The following is a 12,272-nucleotide window of genomic DNA, read 5'->3' as shown; positions in this document are numbered from 1 at the left end:
TCCCAATCTTTGAAATATTAATAATGACATAAGGTTAATGCTTGCACCTAAATTACATAAAACTTTCCCATAAAATTTGTCTCCTATTGCACATGAAATTGTGAAGCTATCAGGATCTTTAAGATTTTTAGAAAGCTTTTTTTGAATTATAGTATCACACTCCTCACTAAGTGCAACAATCTTGTTATCTTCAAACTTCCTTTTCCTGTTAAGAATATCTTTCATAAACTTTGCAAAGCTTGGCATTTATTCTAAAGCTTCAACAAATGGAATATTAATTGTAAGTTTCTTAAAAATTTCCTAAAAAAATTTTTATCAAACTTGTATTGATGGAACCTATGAGGAAATGGAGGTGAATGTTTTTCCAAGTCAACTTTAAGTGGAGCAATATGTCTCTCTAAACCTTTTGGAGCGTTTTCTTGAGAGGTGAATGTTTTTCCAAGTCAACTTTAAGTGGAGGAATATGTCTCTCTAAACCTTTTGGAGCATTTTCTTGAGGTTCTTCAATTTTTTTTTTCTCTACTTCAGTCTCTTTTTGAACTCAACCTTCCAATTCTCTTCTGTTTCTAAGTTTACCAGCTTTTACTTGCTCTTTATTCTGATCTTTTGGATTTACTTCAATATTACTAAGAAGTGTTCCTTGGGATCTATTACTTAATGAATTTGCTATTTATCCCAATTGATTCTCAATATTTCTAATTTTAGCTCCTTGACTTTGTAAATAATTTTCCATTTGTAACACCACTTCTTCTATAGATAACTTTTTCTCCTTAAATTATGGATTACTTTTAAAACCTGAAAGATAAGTAGGTCTATAATTATTATTCCCTTGATTGTTCTAGTTTTCTAATGGGTTTACAAGGTTGTTCCCCCATTGCTGATTATTACCACCCGAAGTATTATTCCAGTTAAAGTTATGATGGTTCTTCCAACCTGAGTTATAATAGTTTGAATATGGGTTATTTTGTTTGTTATTTATAGCATTCAAATGTTCTAATGATGCTTGAGAATCTACTATTTGTCCTAATGATTTCTCTTCAATTATTGCAATTGGTTGAGAAAAATTCATTCCAAATTGGTCTAACTTCCTTGAAATTGTAGCAACTTGATTTGCCAACATTATAAAAGCATCAAATTCATGAATTTTGGCTACTTTATTAGAACTTATCCTTTCATAAGGCCATTGAAAATTATTTGTAGTCACTCTTCATTTAAAGCATAAGCGTCATGAAATGGTTTTGACATCAATGGACCGCCAGCAACAACATCAATAATAAATTTAAGAGATCTAGTTAATCCATTGTAAAATATTTGAATTATTAACCAATCTGGTATAACATGGTGTGGACATTTTCTCAGTAGTTCATAAAATTGTTTCCTTGCTTCATAAATAGATTCCCCTTCAAATTGACAAAAAGCGCTAAGTCACCCCAAGTTCTGATAGATCCATGTGCTAATGAATGTAACCATATCTTAGCCTTATCCCTCAGTAAGAAATGAAAAAAGCCAAGTTCTGATTGATCCATGTGCTAATGAATGTAACCATATCTTAGCCTTATCCCTCAATAAGAAATGAAAAAATTATAAGTCTTATAACATCATCTGATACACCATCATATTTAAACGTAACACACAATTCTAGAAAATTGGAAAGATGTAAATTTTAATCTTCATAAATTTGGATCTTCAGTTAGTGATCCCCCAAATTGATTATTTGATACCATTTAGATAATAGCGGGTTTAAGTTCAATGGAATTAGCCACTACAATGAGGTTTTGAATACTAAAATGAAGTTCATCCATCGTAGGGTTTGCATAATCTCTTAATGGTCTAAACTCTTTAGCATTTTGATTATTTTGATTTGCCATTTCTTGAAATTTTTTATTTTTTCAGTAAATTTTAATTTTTTATTTTTAAATTTTTTTAATAATTATTTCTAATTCACAATTATAGGGCACTAGTCTAGTGGAACCTAAACAACAAACCAAGCATACATTACAACAAAACACATAAAATAGAATAACACACAAACAAAAACTTTATATAAAAATAACACTATAATATTCCTATAATAAATCTAAAAATTTAAATAAGACTTTATAAAAATAGAAATTTTGCTTTCTAAAAATTTCTTCAAAAATTTTGCAATTTTCGTTAATTCTCCCCGACAACGGCGCAAAAAACTTGATCTTGATTTTCTTTATATATGTTAATGCAATGTATGTGATTATATTCTTAATTTCCTTAATTATAATTCTTTCTTTGCGAAAAAGCCAAAAACTTGATCTCAAGCAAAAGCTTGGTAAATTCTTAACTTCTAAGAAAATAATAACATAGTTATACTATTTAAATATGAGATGCTACACAAGTACATACATCATTATCAAGTAATATAAGACTTTTTGATTAAGCCCTGAATATCGAACCCACAAGAAAAAACTATAATATGCACTTTCAAAACAGGAGAAATTAGATAACAAAATTCTACTTAGCAAAATATTTTTACTTAAACTTTAGATGTTATAATAGGAATGAAATTTGATTCTTTTTATAGTTTCTAATAATTGACCTACTTAGCAAAATATTTTTACTTAAACTTTAGATGGTATAATAGGAATGAAATTTGATTCTTTTATAGTTTCTAATAATTGAAAATAAAGTAAGCAACTAACTAATTTAACTAGATATTTGCAAGATGAAGACAATATAAATAAAATACATTTTTTTATCATGAATTAATAACAAGTATATGAATTTTGTTGTGGAAGTTTCCTAATTGTGTTGTGCCAAATATGAGCAATAATATTCTTTACCCTTACTAGAGATGCTATAAAGAACATTGACTAATCTATATTTTGAATAGTATTGAAGATGGGCTAGGTAAGGAATATATTAGCTTTCACTCTAGAGTTCCCTTACTCCCTCCACCTGGGGGCTAACATCTCGTATAAAAACCTAAAACTATAAACCAAATTGGGGGCTTTAGCCTGTCACTCTAAAGTCCTATAGTTTTGCACCCTTCAAAGTTTATTTCCCTATTTATTTGCACTCATCCCCATGAACTACATTCTTATCCATGAAATCAAATGTGATACTTATCATTTGTTGACTAAGACAATACCATCTCGGATCTTACATGTTCATGTTCTCACAACAGGTATTAAAGGTATTAAAATCTTAATTGGTCAAATTAAGAAGTAAATGAAGTACAAGGTTTAAATTATCACAACTTCTTCCACATTAAAGACTAATACTTCACACAACTTCTTTTCAATACTTAATCACTTATCATTTTAAGCGAAAAGATAAAGAAAACTACTCAGAATTCATGGAGAAAACACAACCACACTTGAGTTTGAGAATAGAAATCATGCACACAAATAAGGAGTCTAAATTAAAACCAAATGTAGTCACAAAGATAAAAACATATATCAAATCATATCCACTAAAGTCTTGAAGTTCCTTTGAATATCTTCATTGAATGTCTTCATTCACTTACAATACAAAATACAACTCAAAATAAAAAGAAAAGTGGGCGGCGGCGGCGTATGTGGTGGTTGACACTGGATCGGTCTGGATGGATTCTCTCTTATATGAATGATCCAAGTCTTCTTTTATATTTTTCCAAAGGATGCCTTGGTGTCTCTTCAAAATGTGTCTCCATTCAATGAATCTTCTAGAATTTGCCTCCTTTCAAAAGAAAATTAAATGAATTTTCATGTCCATTACTTAGTTCCCACGTTTTCACAAAGGGTTGCTTCAAAAAAACTCTTCAAAAATTTGTCCAAATTCAATGAATCATCAAATAACTAATTTTGGTGCTTAAGCGCGGGGTACCTGACACTTAGGCGTGGCTCTCTTTGTTTAACTGGGGTGTAAGCGCCATTCTTAGGTGCTTAGATGCCTTAGTTCATTTGTGCACCTTCTTCATTTTTGCTACAAATTTGATCCTTTTTCACTCCTTTCACCATTTTTCATCCATTTTATTGAACCTGAAAGAAAAGCACACAAATAACTTTCATTAAAGCACAATATCTCAAAAATATGTATAAAAATATGTACATAAAGACTATATATTTTAGGTGTATCAAGGTCTAGTTGAGAAAGAGCAAACCCAAAGACATTTCACTTAATAGTTAACTTGGTTTTTTACACTTCTTATCATAAAATTATAAAATTTTTGTTGTTGAATAATATTATTATTTTATGTTACAAATAATTAGTGATCTAATCCAAAAGTTTTCATAGATCCTTATGGGACGATATCTATTATATAAAACTTGAATGACATATATGCTTTCATATATCATGTATAAACCAGTCAGGTTTTTTATATTGTTTTTAGGATATGTAGATAAATTTTAAAAAGAAAGTTAATATTAGTTGAGTTAAACTATTTCTTGTTTGGTTACCTTGCAGTTTAAGTATATTTTGTATTTTATCCTGTTATTAAATGTTGTTTAGTGCTTGTTTTTAATTTTGGTGCTAGTCTATACTTACATTTTCGTAATTCTATATTTTGTGCATTGCAGATCTACAATGCTCCTATTCCAGTACATCAGTGATTGTGTTTGATTCTACTTTTTTCTTAAATTTTATTAATAAGCTAGCTCAAGAAATCTATTTAATTATTTGTGGTTTTGATTAAGGATATTGCTTGTTATATAGCACTTTAAAATTATTGGTGCCACTATTATATTTGTAGGGTTTAACATATATAATAAGTTAGTAACATTTGATCCTGAGATTTCAAAAATTATTTAAAACCAAAAAAAAAAAAGACCAAAAACTACCTAGAAGATAGAGCACGTACACCAATAGAGAAAGACCAACCTAAACTATTTGGAGTTTTGATAATCTTTTAGTAGATGGGGCACACTAGATCATAAATAGATATACCATTAATATTAAAAATATTTAAATGAAACCAATCATCATCCAAATGGTTCAAAACTCCTAGTTTGGTAGTTCACCAATACATGACCCAAGTTTAAACATTATCAATTCTTAGAAATCTGTGTGACTTTTAAGTTTAATGGTGTCTCCAATAATGCTAGTAGGCTTAGTTTTTTTCATTTTCTTTTAGAGAAAAGATAAAGATGTGGTTAAATTCATTTCTTCAAGGATCAATTACAACTTAGAATGATTCAGCTTAAAAATTTCAACCAAAACTTTTCCATCATAAAAAAACTATAAAACTTTATGTCATCCCCTCTTTCACCTAGTTAGGCAATAGAGTTATTTATGAATTGTGAGAGAGATTTAGTTTTATAGTTTTTAATGAAAATGAGGAAATTGGAGTTTTTAAAACTTTATGTCATCGCCTCTTTCACCTAGTATAATATCATTTAATGAAAATGCCCACACCATATTTAATTATCTAGACCTTCAGAGTAGGTTGGTAGGATCCTTGAGGTCTATCATATATGTTGTAGTTGGGAGTTCCTAATATCATGTCCATTTGAAAAAGGCTTATGCATTGATAAAAGAGATGTCAACTAATATTACATTCAATGACCTTCAAAATGGTTCCACCATACAAAGTTTGTTGTTGTACATGGTACCAATATATTAGCCATCTTACATCTTGACTTCACAAAGAGCTACTACTTTAAAAAAAAATAGACAACCTAATTTTGAATCCAACTCAAGTGGAATCTATGAATGAGGAGAATGTCTATAGATTAATAGGTGATCCATGTGCTCCAGTTGTAGATTTGATAAATATTAAAAAATATATAACAAATAATCTATATTTAAACACTTAAAATTCTAGTTGGAAGCATGACCTGATTTTTAATTAAAATAATAACAAAATTATAAGGAATAATAACCGGCTTAGCAACCGACAAAATATTATGGGTAATGGAAACAACCAACGTAGTAACTTCCCCAACCTTAGACCTAATTACTCTCTTAAATTAACTTCAAAGAATCAACTGAAAAGAAAGAAGTTATCCTTGAAAAGAATTAAAGTTGCATATGAAATATCAATTATATACTCAAGCTATAACTATAAGAAATATTGAAACACAATTAGGATAATTTGCAAGCTTTCAAGTAATAGACTTAAGGGACATTTCCAAGCAACTTTGAATTGAATGCCAAGAAAAAAAGGAAAGGATCAATGTAAGTTTTTCCAATTAAAAAGTTAAAAATACTAAGAAGAGGTAAGTAGAAAAAAAATACTAGAATGGAATATGAATTTGAATTATATAATATCCCATTTTAATTTTAAAAATATCAGAGACACCCTATAGAAAATAAAAAAACTGAGAATAACTAGAAAGTCAATTGAAAGATCTCAACTAGCATTTTCCTAAAAGATTATAAAATATAATTTTAATGAGAAATCCCCATGATTTTTTGACTTATTCAAAAAACTTACCATAATTATACCATTTATAGGGACTCTTAAATATATTCCTAATTATATTACAAAAAATATTATAAATAATAATTTTAAACTAAAAAATTTTAAAATAACTGACCTAAGTGAAGAATGAAGTTCTCTTATTTAATAAAAACTACCCGAGAAGTTAAGAGATTGTAGATATTTTACCATTTTATGCACTATGATGCGCCTAAAAATTTATTAATCTACTGAAAATTACCTGTTTTTAGAGTACATTTCATGCTCATTTTATGCACATTTTTAATGATATTATACTTTAAAGGAAGGTATTTTGCATATTTTTTTCTTCAGGTACAAGAAATTGAATTTTGGTGAAAATGAAACAGAAATGGTGTAATTTGGAGTAAGAACAAGCAAGAACGAGCAAGATAGAAAATTCTGACCTAACACATTTCGATATGTCTTTCTATGCTTACTCTCCTTTAGATTTCTCACATGTTTTTGAATGAAATTGCACTTTAAAAAAAGGTTATTTTCTTCATGCTTATCTTCTAGGTATATCTGTTAGGAGCAAAACACAACTGAAATGGGGCAAAACAAAGCTAAAGCGGAGCCAAACGAAGCGAAATGGTGAAGTTGCTGCAGGGTGGGGCCTTAGGCACTAGAACTGGTGCCAGAGGCACTAGAATCCAGAGAACATGTGCCAAAGGCGCCAGAATGGTGCTAGAAGCATCAAAATCCAGAGAAAAGACACTAGAGGCGCCAGAGACGATTATGGATGGATTTTCAGCAGTTTTTGACTCTTTTAAGATGTTCTAGAAGGCTCTAAGAGCCCGTTTGGGGTAGCTTATAAGTTCGGAGGCATTTTCAAAATGTCACCTAGTTGTTTGATTCATGTGGTTAGGGTGCATTTTTAAATACGACATTTTATCTAATACATTAAATACCGACCACAATATTACCCCGACGTTCTACATTTTATTTAAAGCCTATTACCTCGCTACGCTCGCTACCCGATTATCGCCCTAAAGGATCCTTTGTCGAGTGCGCCTCCTTCATCGCTTCCGCGCCGAGAAACTGCTCTCCCTTGGAAAAAATCTCTTCTCCTACATCCTCTCCTACCTCCTCCCCTCTCTCCTCTACCTCATTTCATCGAACACCCACTCTAATATCGCGGTGAAGAAAGGCCCTAGTTTATGAACATGTAGGATTTGATTTGATCTTTCTATTTTCTGTGGTGGGGTGTGCAACTCGAGCATAATGCATCAAGTACAAGAACATATTTTCTTCTAGACAAGTATTAATTGTTTGCTTCTACTTAAGATGATTTTATTTTAAGATATATTAAGATATTTTCTTCGATAAATTTTATGTCTATTTTTTCTTACTAGAGATTTTGATAGACTGTATGAATCTGTTGAATATCTATAACAAAGTGATTATAGTGAGGCTGTATGAATCTCCACTGACTTATAGCTTTGTGAAATTGTTATGAATCAGGCTCGAGATGCTTGTTTGAGATCATTAATAGGTTAACTATAATGTCTACAATTGTGTTTTTTGAAGTCGTTAAACCTTAGAGGATGGTGTATATAATCTTACTTATTTAAGTTAGCATTCAAAAATGCATTTTTATAATCCAGTTTGTGAATCAGTCAATCAAGGTTGGCTGCCATTTTAAGAAGTATCCAAACAATTTTAAGAATTACACAGGAGCAAAGATATCATAATAGTTGACCTTGTAAGCTTTGGTTAGCTATCCTTGCTTTACGTCTCTTGATGGATCTAGCAAATCAGTATCTCATTAGTGAAGAATCATTTGTATCCAAAAGGGGATGGAGCCCTCTGTTTCTTCACCTCATCTTCAATTGCTTCTCTCTATATTGAATTATTAAAGGTCTCTTCTACCATCTTTAAACTTATATTTTCATAAGCTTGGCAAGTGTCTTTGTAAGGAGGATAGATGATAAATAGTTGTGCTTTGTATTGATTTACTTACTTTCTTCCAAATAAACACAATATAAATTGGTGTATTTATATTGTATTGACTCATATAACGGTAAAGCATTTGTAAATATATTATATTTAACTTGAACATCATTTTATCTTGAGTGAACCAACGACCCTATGAAGTTCTTCTCTTGATATGGGGGTAATGAAATATCATATTAGATTTTGACACTTGTTATGTAAATTTGTTTTTTTCAATAGGACCGAGATTATTATTTTTGAAGTGTTATGATGCATTCCACACAAAAAAAAATTCATTCTTCTTTTGATATACCCTATCATTTATTCTTCTTTTGATGTATTAAGGGTTAATTGCATATATTCTAGCAACCCTTCTACATTCTTTATACAATATTGGTTCTTATTTTCAATTTCCAAGAATTTATTTTATTTCATCTAAATCTTGGGTTAACATTCTCTCTCTTGAAAAATTGTAATTTTATTCTAGCCTGTTTATCTGACATTACATGATGAGTGTAAAGATCGGATCATCGACTATGTGGGATAGAGAGGTGACTATTATATTTTGTGATCTCTGTCTGAGGGAGGTTGAGTTGGGTAATAGGCTCACCACCTATTTCAATAAAGAAGGATGAAAAAATTTTATAGCTAAATTCAAGGAACTTACTGGAAGGGATTATAATATGATTAAACTCAAAAACAAGTGGGATCAATTAAAAAAAGGATTGAAAATTTTGGAAAGAATTCAAAAGGGGATCAATGGGATTGGGTTGGGATCCAACAAAGCGGACAACTAATGCACCAAATGATTGGTGTGCTGAGAAGTTAGAGGTAAATACATACATAATATTACTTCTTGCATCAATTTTCAAATTGAAATTATTTTACTAATGAAATTTGAATTCTATTTCAGGTTGTGGTGGCAGCAAAAAAATTTAAATTTAGCGACATTGATCTAGTTTTGGAGGAGTTGGATGGAATGCTCATTGGGGTTATCGCAACGGGAGCTCACACTTTCACCCCAAATGATTAGGCGTTTGTCGACTTACCACTAAACACGGAAATTAAGCATATAAGTGAGTCAGGAGAAGGTCCTAGCCAAATCCTCATAGATGTTCAATCCACTGGCAGAACAAAACGTCCCAGAGTGGAAAAAAAGAAAATAGAAGCTGCATTCGTCAGAGGTACCATAGAGACACTTCTTGAAACCTGCAAAATTAGGCCTGCACCATTAAAGGAAAATGCAATTGAGGAGAGTCTTCAGCTCCTAAATACATGTCCTGGTGTTAAGGCTTATAAAGATATGTATTTAAAATATGTGAAGTTGCTAGGAAACGCAACTCGCAGACAGTTTTTTTACAAAGTTGGACCCAGAGTTCTGACTCGATTACTTGCGTTCTTTCATGGATGATTGACTTCTTATCACATTATGTTTTGCTTTACTATTGATCTTTGTAATATTTATGTGATGGACTCTTTTCATGGAGAAACTTTCATATGTCTTTTATTATACTATGTAGTGTTTTTTTCATCCACAATACTACCATCTATGTATCACTTTAATTAACTAAAGTTAATTTTTATAATGTTAAAAAAGTTATCACTTTCCAGAATTTGTAGAATGGATGAAGAACAAGTTAACCACAACTGCATTGTTGCTCTCATCCTCACCTTGTTATACCATTACTACCATACATACGTTGATCGAACCCCTTGTATGTCATCGAGTCATATTGGTGATAAATGGGTCTGTGAGTTATTACAGGGCCACCCTACATGGTTTTCCAATATGTTCCTAATGATGAAAGATACATTTCTCGATCTCCTTAATGAACTTCAGAACTTTCATGGGTTGCAAGGCTCAACAAGGATGACAATGAGAGAGCTGTTGACAATTACACTGTATATAATATCCTAGAATGAATCCATTCGAGGAGCTATGAAGCAATTTCAACATTCATTGGAAAGCATTAGCAGATATTTCTCAGTCGGTTTGAATGCTCTTGACAGTTTGGTAATCAAGATAGTTAAGCCCGAGGATCCAACGTTCCGGTCGATTCCCACACATGTTGCAAATGACCCTCGGTACATGTCATTATTCAAGGTATTTATTTAACATATATATTTCATCTACAAATATTATGTACATGTTAAATTTTAATGGAGTATTTCTTGAACGATAGGACTGTATTGGAGCTATTAACGGAACACATGTTCATACACGGCTTTCTGCTGCAGAAAAGGTCACCTACATTGGGCAATGTGGTTTTTCAACACAAAATTTTATGGTCGTGTGTGATTTCAACATGTGTTTTACCTTTGTGATAGTTGGATGGGAAGGTAGTGCACACAATAGCCATATTTTCAAGTTTGCTACTAGAAATAAAAAAACATGATTTCCCGTACCCACCTCCTGATAAGTATATATAACATGTACATCTCGTTTAGTATTTTCACTACTAAATGTCATAACTGAACATGTAAGTACTACTTGGTCGACACTGGATACCACTTACAGATAGGGTATCTCAAGCCATATCCTTATACAAAATATCATATCTCTGGTTTTGAATGATCAGGCGGAGTAGCACGAGGCAGGAAATAATTATTTAACAAAAGGCATTCCTCATTGTGTGACGTGATCAAAAGATCGTTCGGAGTCTGGAAGAAAACGTGATATGTTGACTAACCCATTTCTAAAGCAGGTGCAGTAACTTCATTCGACGACATCACTCTGGATCACATGCAGAATTTACCTTGGTAGAGGATGATTTACTGCAGATCCCACCTGAAGCATTCGAATTTCATGTGGGATGCACCATACCACAGCTTGAAATGGATGCACACACTCGAGATGGTGAAGGTGCATCAGAGATTGCAGCTTTGAGAGAGTGAATAGCGGACGACATTAGTCAATCTTGAATGAACATGTCATGTTTCTTCGATTTGGAATGTAATGGATAATGTTGGATCGATTCTCTTTCAGGCTTCACCATGTGTTGCTTGAAAATTTCTATTTTTTGCTTGCAAGATTTTGTATTTTGTGATATTTTCTTCAACATCAGTATTATTATCATGATGAATATTGTTATTATATAAGCTTGATATGATGGAATTTCCTCAGAATTCTTGAAAGTTTAACCATTTTAAATCATTTGGAGAGTCTGTAAGGTAATGCTTTTTAGCTCCTTTATCTTTCAGGAAAAAAAAATAAGGTAATCATTTGGATGGATATCTACATGGATGGGGCCAACCGATTTTGTGCATTTCTTTTCAGCAAGATAGTTTTGTGTTATTGTTATATAATCATAATATGCATTAGCATTTGTAACCATATAAAATTTAAATGATAAAGCTTACGCTCTACATAATGAAGCTTGTGCTTCATTCTATAATTTAGATTTGTTTCTGCAGGTGTAGAAACAGAAGGCAGATCAATATCTGGCGGATTCTGGTGAAATCACTGTAAGGAGTAGTATAGTGATGGTGTGATGTTTCTTTCATGTAGCTGGAAAATTATAGCTTTAAATTTATATATATTTTCATATATAACACCTAAATTCTTATAATGTTTTTGGATAAAATTTCATTAATAATGCTCTGTACAATTTCATGTCTCTTAGGTTCATCCGGTAGTGAGTTGGGATTGGATGTAACTGAGATCTTTAATTAGCTTAAATGTAAAATTAAACATTGAAAGATTTGCATACTTGCAGCACAATTTATATATATTTTCATATATAACACCAAAATTTTTATTTCTATAATCATGCAACCTTATCGAAGCTTGGAAGATCTTGCTTTGATGATTTCTTGCCCAATTATGTTAGTAATCTTTCTAATCTGCGTCAAACTTATTTTTTTAATTTTTTAGAAAATTTTGTCTTTGTAATGCTTAGGTGTTAAAAATGAAAATATATCAAAATTGAATTGGATATGTTTTTTA

This window comes from Phalaenopsis equestris, unplaced genomic scaffold, assembly GCF_001263595.1.
Source record: "Phalaenopsis equestris unplaced genomic scaffold, ASM126359v1 Scaffold000315, whole genome shotgun sequence".
Taxonomy (NCBI): Eukaryota; Viridiplantae; Streptophyta; class Magnoliopsida; order Asparagales; family Orchidaceae; genus Phalaenopsis; species Phalaenopsis equestris.
This window is presented reverse-complemented; position numbering follows the sequence as displayed.